At 37.0% G+C, this 16,953-nt stretch overlaps 1 non-coding gene across 1 annotated transcript; it reads left to right on the top strand.

Annotated features, from left to right (window-relative positions):
* Positions 1-16,599: 16,599 nt before the first annotated feature.
* On the top strand, positions 16,600-16,706 carry LOC132537157 (U6 spliceosomal RNA). The gene has a single exon (XR_009548620.1). It is a non-coding gene; the product is annotated as a U6 spliceosomal RNA (small nuclear RNA).
* The last annotated feature ends 247 nt before the right edge of the window (positions 16,707-16,953 follow it).

The following is a 16,953-nucleotide window of genomic DNA, read 5'->3' as shown; positions in this document are numbered from 1 at the left end:
AGGTGTCAGCAGGGAGTCAGGAAAGAGGTTCTGAGCCAGAGGAGCTGCTTTTCTCCCCAAGGAGGCTACAACTCTTTGCAGGTGTTGAGAAGGTGTGATTCTCACATTTAATGAAATCCCTGAAACATGAAGCTTTCAGTTAACATCTGGTCATGAAAGAGAAACTCTTGGCAGGCAATTTTCTTGCTGCTGGCTGACTGGCTGGGTCAAAGGGACTTCCTCCTATCCTCCTCTTCAGTCAAGGTAGCAGCAGCAAATGGTTTTGGTTCCATTCAGGCCAACAGGGAGAAAGCAGACTAAGGGAATCAAATCAAAGTGCAGGAGACCCCTGACAGCTGACTCCTCTTCTCAGTGTGTGCCCTCTAATCAGGTAGATGTCCAATAATGTCCAATGAACCCCAGCTGAGCAATTAAAAAAAGAAAGCGTTTCCAGGGAATAGTTTATTGGGAGTGTGTGTGGGGGTTCGACTTGGCAGAGTTTGTTCCCCGCATGTTTAAAGTTTCCTCACTCATAATCCTGACAAAGAATTGAGAAGGAAGCGTGATGTTCAGGAATTTAAAACTTTATTCAGGAAAACTGAGAACACCTACATGTTGGAGTACATACATATGGCTGAGAGAGAGAGAGAGAGAGAGAGAGAGGGAGGGAGAGAGAGAGACTTAGAGCCTTTTCTCACATGTTGGCAGGATTACCTAGGTAGAGAAAGAGAGAGAAAGCAAGCCATACCCATAGGTCTAGCTCATAAACTTCCAAGCCCCAACTTCACCTCCTTTCTAAGCCACACCCACACCCGTTTTCACTCCCATTTCCTGTGAAGCAATTTCCTTCCCTGAGGCACACAGGTGTGTCTGGGGAATATGTGTTCTGGTGTGGTGCAGCAGTGTCTGTGTTACCCTAGATATTTCCTGTCATTTCTGACCACAAAAATAGGATGGCTGAAATGTGTTGTTTCAATTGTTATTGAGAGGCTGGTCTTCCTGTAAAATTCCATGTTCCACTTTATCTCTTTTTTCCCTTTAGTAATTATGGTAACTGTATCTAGAACTGATCAAAGGGAAGGTTATTTCCTTGAACATTGCCTTTAATTCTAGAATTTTTCTTTTTTCTTTCTGATTTTTGTTTACTTCAGATGACTCCCAGGCTTTTAAAGATAAGAAACTCAAGAAGGAAAAATACAAGCAGAACATGGCAAAACATAGAGAGCCGGGAGGCGGACTGTAATGCAGCGGGTTAAGTGCACATGGGGCAAAGCTCAAGGACAGGATACCGGTTTGAGCCCTTGGCTCCCCACCTGCAGGGGAGTCGCTTCACAGGAGATGAAGCAGGTCTGCAGGTGTCTTTCTCTCCCCATCTCTGTCTTCCCCTCCTCTCCATTTCTCTCTGTCCTATTTAACAATGACGATATCAATAACAACAACAATAATACAAGGACAACAAAAGGGAATAAATAAATATTTAAAAAATAAAATAAAAAAGACATAGAGAGCCTTGAACATGTCATCCTGGTACTGAGAAATAAGTGTGCATTGAAGTAGCAACAGATCATTAAAAATAACTTTCCCTTCTAGATAATAGATATATCTGTGTTTTCATAAAGCAATGATTTTTATGTCAAAATCCATAAAGTAGTAATTAGCTTAAACTTAACTGATACCATGCAAAATTACATTCTTAGGAGGGAACCAAAGATATTGCATCTGAAATTTTTGAAAAATATCAGCATCATGTATTAATATGTTTTCTGGGAAGATAGCATAGCCACTGCACAAAAGAATTTTATGGCTGAACCTCAAAGGTCCCAAGTTCAATCCCTGACAACACCATAAAACAGAACTGAGCAATGCTCTGGTAATAAACAAACAAACATACAGGGTTACTAAAATAGCTCATTTTGGAGGGTGCCTGTTTATCCATGTGCACGACACATGTTTGAGCCCTCAACTTCCAAAGCACACAGGAACAGAAACTTCATTGTTATGATACCTCTCCCTCTCTCACCCTGTCTGTTTCTACTTGAATAAAGTCAATACAAAGTGATGATGAAGTACAAACAACTATTTAAAAATAGTATGAAACCAAAGTGTTAAGTAATAGTATTGTCTAAATAGTGGCATGTTCATTCTATTGTTTACTAGTGAAATCACTAAATAAGCTTATCTAGATGTATAGTTACTAATATTACTAATAGTGGGTAATTAGGATAAATTTTATTGTAAATATACTATATATTATTTACATTATACTATATTTATATTGTATATACTAAATTAATAAAAGTATGGTACCTTTTATTGTCAATATAATGCAGGAGAAGAGAAAAGAGGAGAGGAGAAAAAAGGAGAGGAGAGCCATTCTTTTGGGGTGCCACACTTACAGTTCCATAACAGAATTCTAGAGTCCTTACTAAGGTCTCTTACATTAATACTTCTCAAGAACAGCTGAAACCATTACCCTGATCCCTTACCATATGGCTGACATAAGTCACTCATGGACTAACTGGGCCTTACTAACTTACCTTATTTCTAACTAACTTACTATACTAACTTACCTTATTTCTGGGCCTCATATTCTCATGACAATAATGGTATTTAACCAGATGATAGTTCAAAGTCTTTCTGATTCTAATAGTCTATACTTTTCTATGCTGCAATTATTAATAAGTGACCTTGATGGAGTTTTTTTTTTTTTTTTTTTTTTTTTGCCTTTTAGTTAGTGCGACAGCTACATGATGAATGGGTTTATGGTGAGTAGTGCTGTCAGCAGGCTCCAAATCACAGATTACAGGTAGGTGTCCTCCCACTTAGTCACCCACATGAAGAGCTAACCCTGGTAGTGTAGTGAAGAGAGAGCAACCACAACAAGCAAGCTTAAAATCTAGAGGTCATTTACCAGCAGTATATATAGTATTTTGATCTTTTGATGGCCAAGTCAAATTACATGTCGGCAGGGACTATTTATCATTGGTGGCAATCCAAAAGTTTCTCTCTCTCTCTTTCTTGCAACTGAGGAGAAGGCATGAGGCCCAGTGAAATGGAGAGATGTGTATAGGTGCATGTATGGAGACTGATTATTATCTTATTACCCAGATACACTATCCTTCCTTTTAAAACTGATTTGCCTAAAATTGATTCCTAGAATCATCTTAAATTATTATTCACATTCTGATAAAAATCAACAAAGTTTAGTTGATTTTGAATATAGTTTCTGAGTTTGAATATATTTTCAGTCATTATTAAACTATCTTTCTATTTATTATACAATTAAAGAATAACATATGGTCATGTTAAATGAAAAAAAAAGTATATTAGGTAACTGAATTGTTCCTGTGTTAATTTCATAATCTTATCTATACTTTTACCTCCTTTGTTTGTAAGTACATGCTTTTCTATTGAAGTTTCTCATGACTGATCTTAGACATACATTTTAGTGCCTTTTCCACCCTGACATCAATTAATCTAGTAACCCATAGTTATATTTGTATCTTCAATATGATAATGCATAGTCTTTGAGTAGAAATAATATAGTGTCTGGGCTACAGGTTAGTCTGGCTATGTATCATCTAAAGATGCCTGTAATTTTCCCATTGAAGCCCATGCTTTGCATGGTAATTGCTTAGAAATGTATTGGTAGGTGCCAGGCTAGCTTTGCGGGTGGGAGAGAGACGACTGGGAACTCATGGCTGAGCAGGAACACAATCCAATGTGTTTATTCATCAGGAAAGAACCTGCCTTTATATCTTCCAAGGTGGAAGTGGCCGACTGGAAAAGGAAGTGGGTAGGAGAGTAGGTGGAGAGAAGGAAAAGAGCACGAATTCCATCTAACTAGTGGGGATTAAACCAATGCCCTGCAGGGCGGGTCTCCAGCTGTTGCGAAGGTTCTAACCAGTGGGGATTAAACCAATGCCCTGCAGGCAGGGCAGGTCTCAGGCAAAACAGTGATTATGTAAATAGACCACTGCATCAAGCAATGCAGCAGACCTGGTGTAATGACCAACAGGTAGGGAGTTGGGCAGTAGCACAGCGGGTTAAGTGCATGTGGCTCAAAGCTCAAGGACCAAGTTAAGGATCCTAGCTCAAGCCCCTGCCTGACTCCCCACCTGCAGAGGGGTCACTTCTTAGGCAGGTCTGCAGGTGTCTGTCTTTTTCTCCCCTCTCTGTCTTCCCCTCCTCTCTCCATTTCTGTCTGTCGTGTCCAACAACAACAACATCAGTGTCAACAATAACAATAAAGACAATGACAAGGGCAACAATAAGAGCAAAAAAAAATAAATAAATGTATTGTTATTGCCACAAGTTAACTCCAATGTGCAGGAAAATAAAGCCAGAATAAGTCATTGTAATTATTAGTGGGTGCTTTATGTAATCCACATTAAATCAGCATACTGGTAACTAGCCAGATTAGCTATAATGCCACTCAGACAATTGTAAATGATCAGTATTATATGTTTCCACACACTCCTCCACACAAAGTCCTATTAGATGATATCATCATCAATAGAGGTTGATCCCTTAGAAAGAGGAAATGAGCAAAGTACTGTAACAAAGACTGCACAGCCAGGGAGATAGCTCAGTGTGTTAAACACAAAATTTGCATATATATAAGGCCTCGGAGGTCCCAGTTTTGAACCTGGAACTCCCATTTGTCAGACTGAGGAGAACTCTGGATTCTCTCTCTTTATCTCTCTCTCTCTTTCACACACACACACACACACACACACACACACACACACACACACACACTTTTTATATAAATGAAGAGAACTTATAATATTCTAATTTCCCTTTCCTCCATAATAAACATGATGTGTTTCAGTAATTGTAATTCATTGTGTTCACATTCACTTCTGTTTAGCTTACATTGACCTCTATAGGTGATTCTGAAGAAGAGTTAGAAGTTTAAATACCTTTCCTCTCTAGGTTGAGTTTGAATGGAATGATGAGGGCAGGGGACATGGGTATCTCCTGCTGTGCATCCTCAGTCTGTCTTCATGCTGATTTTTGAATTGATTTTTATAATTGTCTAGCATTCAATTGTCCATCTCAACTTTTTCTGTGTTTTGGCTGCTCAATTCTGAGTCACCAGTATCAGAGAAAATTTTAGATATGTCACTTGACTTTGTTTATTCATTTATGAAAAAAAGCAAGGGCAAGTTTAATAATAGCATCTCCTCCTCCTACATACATAAGAGTGAACCAGTAAAATTAAACATGCCCACATAACTTCAGACACATCTTTTTTTTTATTTCTTCATTGGGGAATTAATGTTTTACATTCAAGAGTAAATACAATAGTTTGTACATGCATAATATTTCCCAGTTTTCCATATAACAATACAACCCCCACTAGGACCTCTTTCATCCTTCTTGGATCTGTATTCTCCCCACCCACACATTCCAGAGTCTTTTATTGTGGTGCAATACACCAATTCCAGTTCAGGTTCTACTTGTGTTTTCTTTTCTGATCTTGTTTTTCAACTTCTGCATGAGAGTGAGATCATCCCATATTCATCATTCTGTTTCTGACTTATTTCACTTAACATTACTTTTTCAGGGTCCATCCAAGATTGGCTGAAAATGGTGAAGTTACCATTTTTATAGCTGAGTTATATATATATATATATATATATACCATTACTTGCTCAGCCACTCATCTGTTGTTGAACACCTGGCTTGCTTCCAGGTTTTGGCTATTACAAATTGTGCTATCAAGAACATATGTGTACACAGATCTTTTTGGATGGGTGTGTTGGGTTCCTTAGGATATACCTCCAGAAGAGGAATTGCAGGATCACAGGGTAGGTCCATTAATAGCCTTCTGAAAGTTCTCCAGACTGTTCTCCACAGAGGTTGGACCAATTGACATTCCCACCAGCAGTGTAGAAGGGTTCCTTTGACCCCACAACCTCTCTAGCATTTGCTGCTGTTACCTTTTCTGATGTATGGCATTCTCACAGGAGTGAAGTGGTATTTCGTTGTTGTCTTTATTTGCATTTCTCTGACAATCAGAGACTTGGAGCATTTTTTCATGTGTTTCTCAGCCTTTTGGATCTCTTCTGTGGTGAATATTCTGTCCATGTCCTTCCCCCATTTTTGGATGTGTTTATTTGTTGTCTTGTTGAGGTTTGCAAGTTCTTTATATATTCTGGTTATTAGCCTCTTGTCTGATGTATGGCATGTAAAGATTTTCTCTCATTCTATGAGGGATCTCTTAGTTTTGGTATTAGTTTCTATAGCTGTGCAGAAGCTTTTTAATTTTATGTAGTACTAAGGTTTATGCTTGTCTTAGTCTTCTTTGTAATTGTATTTGTTTCACTGAAGATGTCTTTAAAATTTATGTGGAAGAGTTCTGCTAATATTTTCCTCTAAGTATCTTATAGTTTGTGGTCTAACATCCAAGTCCTTGATCCACTTGGAATTTACTTTTGTATTTTGTGAAATATAGTGGTTCAGTTTCATTCTTCTGCATGTTTCAACCCATTTTTTTCCAACACCATTTGTTGAAGAGACAAAGCTTTCCCCATTTAATAGTCCGGGCACATTTGTCAAAGATTAGATGTCCATAGGTGTGGGGGCTTACTTCTGGGCTCTCAATTCTATTCCATTGGTCAGTATGTCTATTCATGTTCCAGTACCAAGCAGTTTTGATGACAATGCCCCTATAATACAATTTGAGATCTGGGAGTGTGTTACTTCTGTTTCTGTTCTTTCTTCTCAAGATTGTTTTGGCAACTCTAGGTCTTTTCTGGTTCCAGATAAACATTTGTAGCATTTGTTCTATTCTCCTAAAAAATGTGGTTGGGATCTTGATGGGGATAGCATTGAATTTGTATATGGCTCTGGGTAGTATATTCATTTTGATGATGTTAAGTCTTCCAATCCATGAACATGGAATATCTTTCCACTTCTTTGTGTCTTTTTCAATTTCCTTGAGTAATGACTCATAATTTTCAGTATACAAGTCTTTCACTTCTTTGGTTAGGTTTACTCCTAGATATTTTATTGTTCTTGTTGCTATAGTAAAAGGAATTCATTTCTGGATTTCAATTTCTTCTAACTTAGTGTTTACATAGAGGAATGCCACTGACTTTTGAATGTTAATTATGTAGCCTAACACCTTACTGTATTGCCTGATGATATCCAAAAGCTTTTTGCTGGATTCCTTAGGTTTTTCTATGTACACTATCATGTAGTCTGCAAAAGGGAGAGTTTGACTTTTTCTCTTCCAATCTGTATGCCTTTAATTCCTTGCTCCTGCCTGATTGCTATGGCAAGAACTTCTAACACTATGTTGAATAGTAATGGTGATAGTGGGCAGGCCTGTCTAGTACCTGATCTGAGTGGAAATGCTTCTAGTTTTTCACCATTGAGTATGATGTTGGCTGTAGGTTTGCTATATATAGACTCCAATTTTCCATCTATTCCCTTTTTTTGTAGTGTTTGTCAAAGGCTTTCTCTGCATCTATTGATATGACCATGTGGTTTTTGGTCTTGCTTTTGTTGATGTGGTGGATCACATTGATTGATTTACGTATAATAAACCAACCTTGCATGCCTGGGATAAACCCCACTTGGTCATGATGAACAATCTTTTTAATATACTACTGTATCTGGTTGGCTAGAATTTTGTTCAATATTTCGCATCTATGTTCATCAGAGATATTGGCCTGTAGTTTTCTTTTTTGGTTGTGTCCCTGTCTGTTTTTGGTATCAGAGTGATATTGGCTTCATAGAAGCTGGAAGGGAGTATTCCGGTGCTTCAGACACATCTTAATTTCACTTAGAACAAGGGAAGTTGGGGGAGGGTCTGATCAGTTAGAAGAGATACAGAAAAAAGGCACAGAAACCAAGGAATGATAGTTATGTAGATTTAAATTCTCTCTTGTTCACTGAATGAAGATAAGGAGACCTTATCCTCAGAACATTAGGTCCATGGCATTCACTAAATCCTTGCACAAAAGTGACTCAACAGATCATTTACTGGCTATAGAGCCTTGGATTTAAAAGCTTGAGTTCCTGGCATCAGATACAGTAGAGCAATGCTCTGGTTTTCTCTCCGCCCCTCAACACACACACTGACAAATAAATAGATAAATAAATAAATAAACAAAGTCTAGGGAAGTGGTTTAACTCTTAGAGCATTGAACTTGTATTGTGACAGGGCCCCCACTTTCTTAGCATAACTGACTCCATCTTGACCTGAACCTGAACCTATACAACTGCTTTACTTGCCAACAAGAAGTAGATCATAGTGTTCTGAAATTATTGATCAATTGTTGACTGTGGATTGTTTCCCTAATGGGTTGTCCTGACTGCAGTAACAGACTGCCATAGCCATCACATGTTTGGCTCCTGTAACCTAGTTAACTTTTTGCACTTACCCCTATAAATAGTTGTGCTACACTGAACTAACTCGGGGCTGCACTCTGAGCAGCATTTTAGGTGTCAAGTGTAGTTACTTGCCGGCTTAATACTCTCAAACTTGACTGAACTGGTCTCGGGTGGTCTCTGACTCCTACCCCACAACACTATGCCTGAAGGCTGAAGGTCCTTTTTGATATACAGCACTGAGTGTACCAGAACTACTATACTTTGGCTTCTATCTATCAGCTCTCCCCCTGCCTTTCTCTCTCCTATCTATCTATCTATCTATCTATCTATCTATCTATCTATCCCCATCTCAGTGAAATTCTTCTCTCTTTATAAATAAATACTTTATGTTAACTCAACTTTAGAAAAGTTCTTGCACATGGTTTCCTGTCCACTACAGTGCCCAACTTAGAAATTCATGTCCAAATATGCATATCAATGTAGCTGAAAATTCCCAGTCACACCTATTAATTTTTATAACTCAGATCTCATTGATTTATTTCTTTAACATCACAAAGAACTAATATTCCAAAAGATATTAAAAAAATTTTCTGAAGAAAATCAAGTAGAACCTAACCACAAGGGCTTAGTTCTTAAAAGTAGTGCCTAAAGTAGATATCCCACTTGAAGAAATATTTTAAACACTAGATGTACAATCATTGTGGTGAGGTACTTTCATTAAGGACACGACAAGGGAGCAATGATTTACTGAAAGATTCCTGTATCTAATTTATTACTTACCCATCAGTGGTCACGTGATCATTAAGGATCATTAAGGAGATAATAGACAAGTTGCAGGTGATCTTAGGTAACTTTCCCCATTTGTTTTTGAACAAACACGTATATTTTATTTTTAACATATTAAACAAATACATGTCGAGTTACTTGAGTCATCTGAACAGTCAATATTTCCACCTATTTCAAAAATATAATCACATAAATCACTTCTATTACCTCTCTCTTTCTCTCTCTCACACACATACACACTTTCTTAAATAAAGAGAACTTGTATTATCTAGATAAAATTTCAAGTATCTCTTTTTATTATCACTGAGACTTATTAGAAATAGAATTGTGGAATTGACAAATACCACTTTTGAATGTTATAGTTGTTTTTCAAAATTCTGTAGTCCACCCTATGGACTCAAGTCTCTCCTACTATAGAGCAGAAAAAAAAAAAAGGAAAAAGAACAGGAAAGACTTACAAAACAGAAAGTCTTGAGTAAGTCTCAGTCATATCATTTCTTAGCTGTATGAGTTTGAACAAACTATATAATTTCTCCCCGAATTTCATTTCTTAGTAATTGAAAGTTGAGATTATATTATTATTTACTTTAGAGGATGATAGAAAGAGATTATACAAAGGAAAATGAGGTAAGAATGTCCAAGTTTCAAGTCAATGTTTTTGTTTTTTTTTTTCATTTTTCTTCAGTGCCAAGGAGGACTCCTGCTATGTTCTCTGATCTAAATTCAATGCATAACAAGGCTTTCTTGTATAAAATACTCCTTTTAAGTCATCACAACTTAATTATTTTTGGGGGGGGGGTTAACGGTTTACAGTCAACAGTAAAATGTGGTAGTTTGTAGGTGTGTAACATTGCTCAGTTTTCTACATAACAATTCAACCCCCTCTAGGTCCTCCTCATGTTCCAGGTCCTGAACCTTCACCCTCATACCCCTACCCCCAGAGTTTTTTACTTTGTTGCAATACACCAAACCCAGTCCAAGTTCTGCTTTCTGTTTTCCTTTCTGTGATAATTTTTCAACTTCTGTCTATGAGTGAGATCATCTCATATTCATCCTTCTCTTTCTGGTAAGTCAGCATAATTTTAAATATCCTCTGCTTTTTACTCTCAGCCAATGATGGTAAGGAGGGGGGGGTGGAGAGGGAGAGAGATATGAAGTAAGGAAGAAAGGGGAAAAAAAAGAAAGCTGATAAAATGATGCAAACTCAGGTATAAATAGCCAGAAAGTGAGAGAAATACTCCTAAGATATTCTGTCCAAGGTATGTTCTGCCTTTAACATGTAAACTACACAGATATGTTCTGTTTTGTCAAAGAATTTTAAGGTTTTAGTAGAAAAACTTGTCACTGCAAGACATAGGTCAAGACAAACTAACAGAATTCAGAAAAATAACAATAGAATTTTTCTTTTTTAATTTTTTTATTATCTTTATTTATTGGATATAGACTGCCGGGATAGCCTGAGGGTACTTCTTCCCGAGCCGGTGCTCTCTGGGTTGGAGAGAACTCAACTGGAGCCGATCTAGGCTGCTGTGTGGGAGAGGGATCAGGAACGTGTGCTGCACCAACTTCCGCAGGAGATACACTCTGGAACTCTCAGAGCCGGAAAGCAATTTCCAAGTGTCTTTAATCAGAAGAGCAGCTGTTTTTATACTCTCCAAGTAGGGTGGAAACAGGATGTGATATAGAGAGGGTGGAGAGAAAAGTGACTGGTGAAAATCAGAGTGTGACAAGGAGGGGGCGGAACAGGCGAGAATCCTATAACTGAACCACCAATGCCCTGGAGTGCTTTATGTAAAAGTGATTTATGTAAATAGACCAAACCTTTGGATCAGTAAATCCCTATATAGGCATATGGATAAGAAGAAGCCAGGGGGAGATGGCAACTACCCAACATCAGACAGCCAGAAATTGAGCAGGGAGAGGAAGATAGAAAGGGAGAGTGATAAACTAGGGGGAAAATATATACCTGAAAGCAGAAGTACACAAGAGCATGCAGGGAATACCCCCCAACACTTCATCTGCTCTATTCCAGTCTTTAGGTCCATGATTGTTCAACAATTTGTTTGGCTTTGTATGTTAACTCTCTTTTCAGCCACCAGGTTCTGGATGCCAGCGAGATGCTGACCAGACTTCCCTGGACCGATGACCCCATCAATGTGTACTGGAGCTCCACTTCCTCAGAACCCCACCCTACTAGGGAAAGAGAGAGGCAGGCTGTGAGTATGGATCGACCAGTCAATGCCCATGTTCAGTGGGGAAGCAATTACAGAAGCCAGACCTTCCACCCTCTGCAACCCACAAGGACCCTGGATCTATACTCCCAGAGAGATAGAGAATGGGAAGGTTATCAGGGGAGGGGATAGGATATAGAGATCGGGTTATGGGAAATGTGCAGAATTGTACCACTCTTATTCTATGGTTTTGTTAATGTCTCCTTTCTTAAATAAAAAAAGAAAAGAAAAGAAAAGGAAAGAAAAGAAAAGAAGAAAAGAAAGGGAGAGTGACAAGGAGACACCTGCAACACTGCTTGAGCACTCACAAAGCTTTCCCCCTGCAGGTGGGGAGCCAGGGCTAGAACCGGGATCCTGGTGAGCTTAACCCAAGGTGCTACCACCAGACCCCTGACATTATATAACTTTTTAAAAACAGCTTAACTTTGATTAAGTACATTAAGTGTTAAGAAAAGAAAAAAAAAATTGGTTTCCTAAAGGAAAATTAACAATTCTAAAAAAATACAGTTTTTTATGTTTTGTGTTATATATAGCTATATTTATGCTTATATTTTTCAAGTACATTTGAAATATATTGATGAAATACTCTTTGTATTTCTAGGCTAGGGGGAGAATGAAGTATGTTTCCAGAATATTTATTTCCAAACAGGGAAAAGTGTAAGGGGACTGAGATAGAAAGGTGTGTTCTTGTGGTCTGGGAGGTGGTGCAGTAGATAAGGCTTTGGACTCTAAAGCATGAGGTCCTGAGTTCAATCCCCAGCAGCACATGTACCAGAGTGATGTCTGTTTCTTTCTTTCTCTTCTATCATTTCTCATGAATAAATAAATATAGTCTTAAAAAAAAGTGTGTTCTTAATTGGAGGGTTACTTTTTCCTAAAACAAAAATTGTGAACTTGATGATTAAAAATTAATTTTAAAATGATTAAAAACATTTTCCTTATTTTAAAATTAAAAACATTAGATAATTCAAAATGAGTATTTGTATGAAATGTGAAATAATTTTAAAAGTGAATTTTCCATGGGTAAAAGCCAATGTGCAATTCCATTACTATAGAGCTAGTTTACTGCTTGGAATCTAGAGAGACAAAAGCAGTTGGAGAAATTTGAAAGCAGTCCTTTAAAAACTGTGAGAGGACAGTTAGAAGATGATAGTTAAAGGTATCTATCTCTCAAATGGGAAAAGGAGAACTTAGCAGTAGAAAGTTCACAGGCGATGAAGCAGGTCTGCAGGTGTCTGTCTTTCTCTTCCCTTCTCTGTGTTCCCCTCTTCTCTCCATTTCTCTCTGTTCTATCCAACAACAATGACATCAACAACAACAATAATAACTATAACAACAATAAAACAAAGGCAACAAAAGAGAAAATAAATAATATTTTTAAAGTTATATATATAATGTTTTATTCAATCCTGTGTACCAAGCTCACCTTGGATGAGATCACTCATTACTCAGTACATGAGTAACAGCTTGATCATTCAACTTCCAAGTAAACTTATATGTTGGACATCTTCCCTGTGACCCTGAACTTACAGCTTAATCCAACTATAATGACTAAAACAGGGATGTATTTAAATTAGCACAATCTTTGTGTAGATCTCATGCTTAATGTAGTATTTGAGATCATCTGAGTTTATACTTAGATATTATAACTATTATGCAAGTAAAGTTTCTACAAAGTTCTTATCTTAAGAAAGTTGAAATCTATTTGAGTAGAAAAGAAAGGCAGATGTGAATGAACACAAGTATATGTAGAACTAATGTAAAGATATTAACTGTCTAGTATTGCTACCTAGCATTGTTAAGAATGGAAAAATATTAAATTCTCTTATATTCACCAGTTTTGTTCATTGGTTTTCAAGTAATAGCTCCCTTATCTATCAATTCTCTTAATGTATAAATTATTTTACAGTATAACATAAAAGGCATACTGTACACTTTTTGGTAAAGTTTATTTTATTTGATAGGACAGAGAAATTTAGAGAAGATAGAGAAGGGGTGAAAAAGAGAGAAAGCTGCAGCACTGCTTCATCATTAGTTAAGTTTCACCCCCTACACGTAGGGACTGGGGGCTTGAACCCAGGTTCTTATGCATGGTAATATGTGGATGTGATAAGGTGCACTTAACTGGGTGTGCCACCACCCAAGTCAGTACTATACATCTTAATAAAGATACTAATTTTAAAATATTTTGATGAGCAAGATATTGGTTAATCAATATCATAATATTTGGCACAAAACCATTTAAAGCCTTGCTAGATCTTATGTGATACATTTATATACATATATATTTTCTTACCTATATAGTTAAACCTATATGCAAATATATTTATAAAATGGTAGCCATCTGGTTAGTATGTTTTGCCCACATGTTAATATTGCAAATTAGTCCTTTCAAATTGTGTAACATGATTTGAGTATGAATTTCATTTGCTTTCCACAAAAATGTATAATTTTTCTGACACTGAATTCTATGTCAACCTGATTTTGCAATATTCCGTCAATTCTTTTCTTTTACTTTGACTTTGCCTAATTGCCATGCCATCCTGTATTTCTTGAGTGAAAAAAATAGTGAGTGATTTTTCCATGTTACTATAGCATACCTTTATTTTCATATCATATGTTTAATAATTATATTGTGATATAATCATTAACATTAATAATTTTAAAATGTAATATATTGATTCAACAATTTATAACACCCCCTATCTTAAAGGTTTATTTTTTGTTTAAAAAATATATATATATTTTTAATTTATAAAATGGAAATATTGACAAGACTACACATTGTCCACCCCTAGAACTCCATATCCAATCCCCTCCTTTGATATCTTCCGTATCCTTTATCCCACTGAGAGCATGGACCCAGTATCATTGTTGGGTTCAGAAGGTAGATAGTCTAGCTTCTGTAATTGTTTCCCCGCTGAACATGGGCATTGAAAGGTTGATCTATACTTTCTCTCTCCGTTTCTCTCTCTCTCTCTCTCTCTCTCTCTCTCTCTCTCTCTCTCTCTGTCTTTCTCTCTAGTGGAGCAGGGATCTGGGGGAACAGGTTCCAAGACACATGATGATGTCCTCTGCCCATGCTTTCAGGCAAAAACTAATAAAGTCATGAGCCCTCTGGAATATACCTAAAACAGACCTACTAGCTTTTTCCAAAATGGAGACCCTAAATCTTCATCTGCAATATTCTTGCTTTTAGGTTCATGATTAGTCAACAATTTTTTCTGCATTATATTTTAACTCTTTTTCAGGCACCAGGTTCCAGATGATACCATGATACCAGATATATTCCATAGGGCTCATGACTTTACTAGTTTTTACCTGAGCCTGACAGCCAATATGCAGATGAACCCAGGTTGTTGTCTGGGGAGATGGTGTCATAGTTGGAAAAAGAACTAGAAAGCTGGATGGGGAAAAAAGTAGCTCCCAAATATGGGAAAAGTTTATAAATATTGTTAACTGTAAACCCCACCACTTTGATCTAGGGCTCATATTCAGCACAGGAGCCTATGTAACCTCTATATCCCTGTAGGTCTGAGATTGCATTCTGTGGTCATGGCTAGGAATATTCCAGGATGCACTAATTTCAGGACCCATCTTCCTCAGGTAGTAGGTAGAGTATGTTGCCCAACCTGCCTTCAGAGAAAGGAATGTTGAGTACCATTACTGATCCACATTGAGGGCAAGGTCCTATAGGGGCCCACAAATGGGTCCATTGTGTTGTTCCTGATGGAGGTAACCAGTGACAATGGAGATAGGGATCTGTTACAGGTCTGGGCCCATCATGTCTGTGTGGGAACCTTGGGGCTCCCTGACTAGGGACCCAGGTGATGGGGTGGCCTGATAATGACTAAAGAGTCATCATTAAAGTATGCCAGTCTCTTGCCCTTATTAAGCTTTTGTGGTCTTTACTTTGTCTGACACTGTTAGCTTTGGAGTGATCTGATATGTTTAGCTTTTGGAGTAATTGGGGGGCATCTATTAGGAGGTAGGTAAGGAGGGTATCTAGGTCTAAATAGAAATTGTTAGGTACTTTAAGGTATCTTTTTAGTTCTTTCTACTTTCTTGCTTCATTTATTGACTCACTGTGAATTATTATGCACTTTTGCTTTAAGGTATATATTTTCCCCTAACTTATGGATAAATGTACACATGGTAAAGGCTTATTTTATTTATTTTACAAGAAATAGGTAAATAGAGGCAGAGAGAGAAAGAGATAGATAGAGAGAGAGAGAGAGAGAGAGAGAGAGAGAGACTATATCAGTATTTCCCACATTCTAAGACAGGGATTCAGTTCAAGATTTCATGCTTAAAGGTAAGAATTCTAATACTACTCCAGTACTTTCTAGTCACTTAGAAAACTCTATTAATCTACATTTTCTGTAGTTCCAGACTATACAATGAAAAGGTTATTTTATGGTTGTGGATATAAATATGCACTTTGCTCTTATGGTGTTCATTTTATATGTTCACAGAAAATTACCTTTCAGTATTCTGAAATGCTTGAGAAATATTAACGAACAAAACCACAGATATTGTCTTAATAGAATGGGTATGTCTTTTTATAATCCAAATGAGAGTTTGAAATCATATATGTAGCTTTTTTATATTTCTATAATTTCTAAAGATGAGTAGGTTTACTCATGGTGTTTGAGTTTCAGTTTAAACAAAAATCCACAAAGTAATTGGTCAGAGTAAATGGCTAGCATCTCTAGTCTTGGTATATTGTTGAGTAGTTGGAAAAGTCATGACTCATTTTTGCATTAAAAAGCATGGAAAAAATACATTTCAAACAACGCAACATTATATTGACTCGTGAACACTAGTGAATGTCATTCAAGGAGACCAAATGTGTCAGCCAAAGAAACCGTTCAAAGAGGGACACTGGTATTGTAATGTTCATTGCTGATGTTGATGTGATCCTTATGAAGAATAAGAGAATCTGCCAAGTGTGTGGTGAAATCACAAACTGTCATGTACTATAATAGAAAGTGCCTTAAGAAAGAGAAAGAAGTAGGACAAGTTCCCTGGAAAAGGAAATAATTTATTAATAATTTATTCAACGACAGAACTAATAATAGTCTAAATGGACAAAACAAAAACAGTGATTGAAGACTGGTGGACACACTTGTAGAAAATAAGATAGATCTGGATTATAAAAGAACAATTGCCACTTATAATAGCTTGGTTTTCTTATAGAATAAAGCTCAGATCTGCAAAGATTAAACAATACAATTCAAAGAAGTTTCACAAAGTGCTCGCTTTGGCAGCACATACACTAAAATTAGAACAATACAGAGAAGATTAGCATGGCCCCTGTGCAAGGATGACATGCAAATTCGTGAGGCATTCCATTATTATTTTTTTTAAAAAAAAGAAATTTCACAGAAACCAAGTAGACTATTTAATTTTTTTAACATAACCATCATGCACTAGCAGTATACTTCACTGCATGCTTTCCCATGTTAATTTTGCTTTGTCATAATGTCTAGAAATTGGTGTTTTCACTAACTGTATGTGTATCTTATAAACTAAAGGAATAGATGGAAAATGGAGAGAAGACTAGACAAAGACCTTTATAGCTGCAAACATTTCACAGCAATCTTAA

This window comes from Erinaceus europaeus, chromosome 2, assembly GCF_950295315.1.
Source record: "Erinaceus europaeus chromosome 2, mEriEur2.1, whole genome shotgun sequence".
Classification (NCBI taxonomy): domain Eukaryota; kingdom Metazoa; phylum Chordata; class Mammalia; order Eulipotyphla; family Erinaceidae; genus Erinaceus; species Erinaceus europaeus.
The sequence above is the reverse complement of the archived record's forward strand: the minus strand, read 5'-3'. Positions and strand labels throughout refer to the sequence as shown.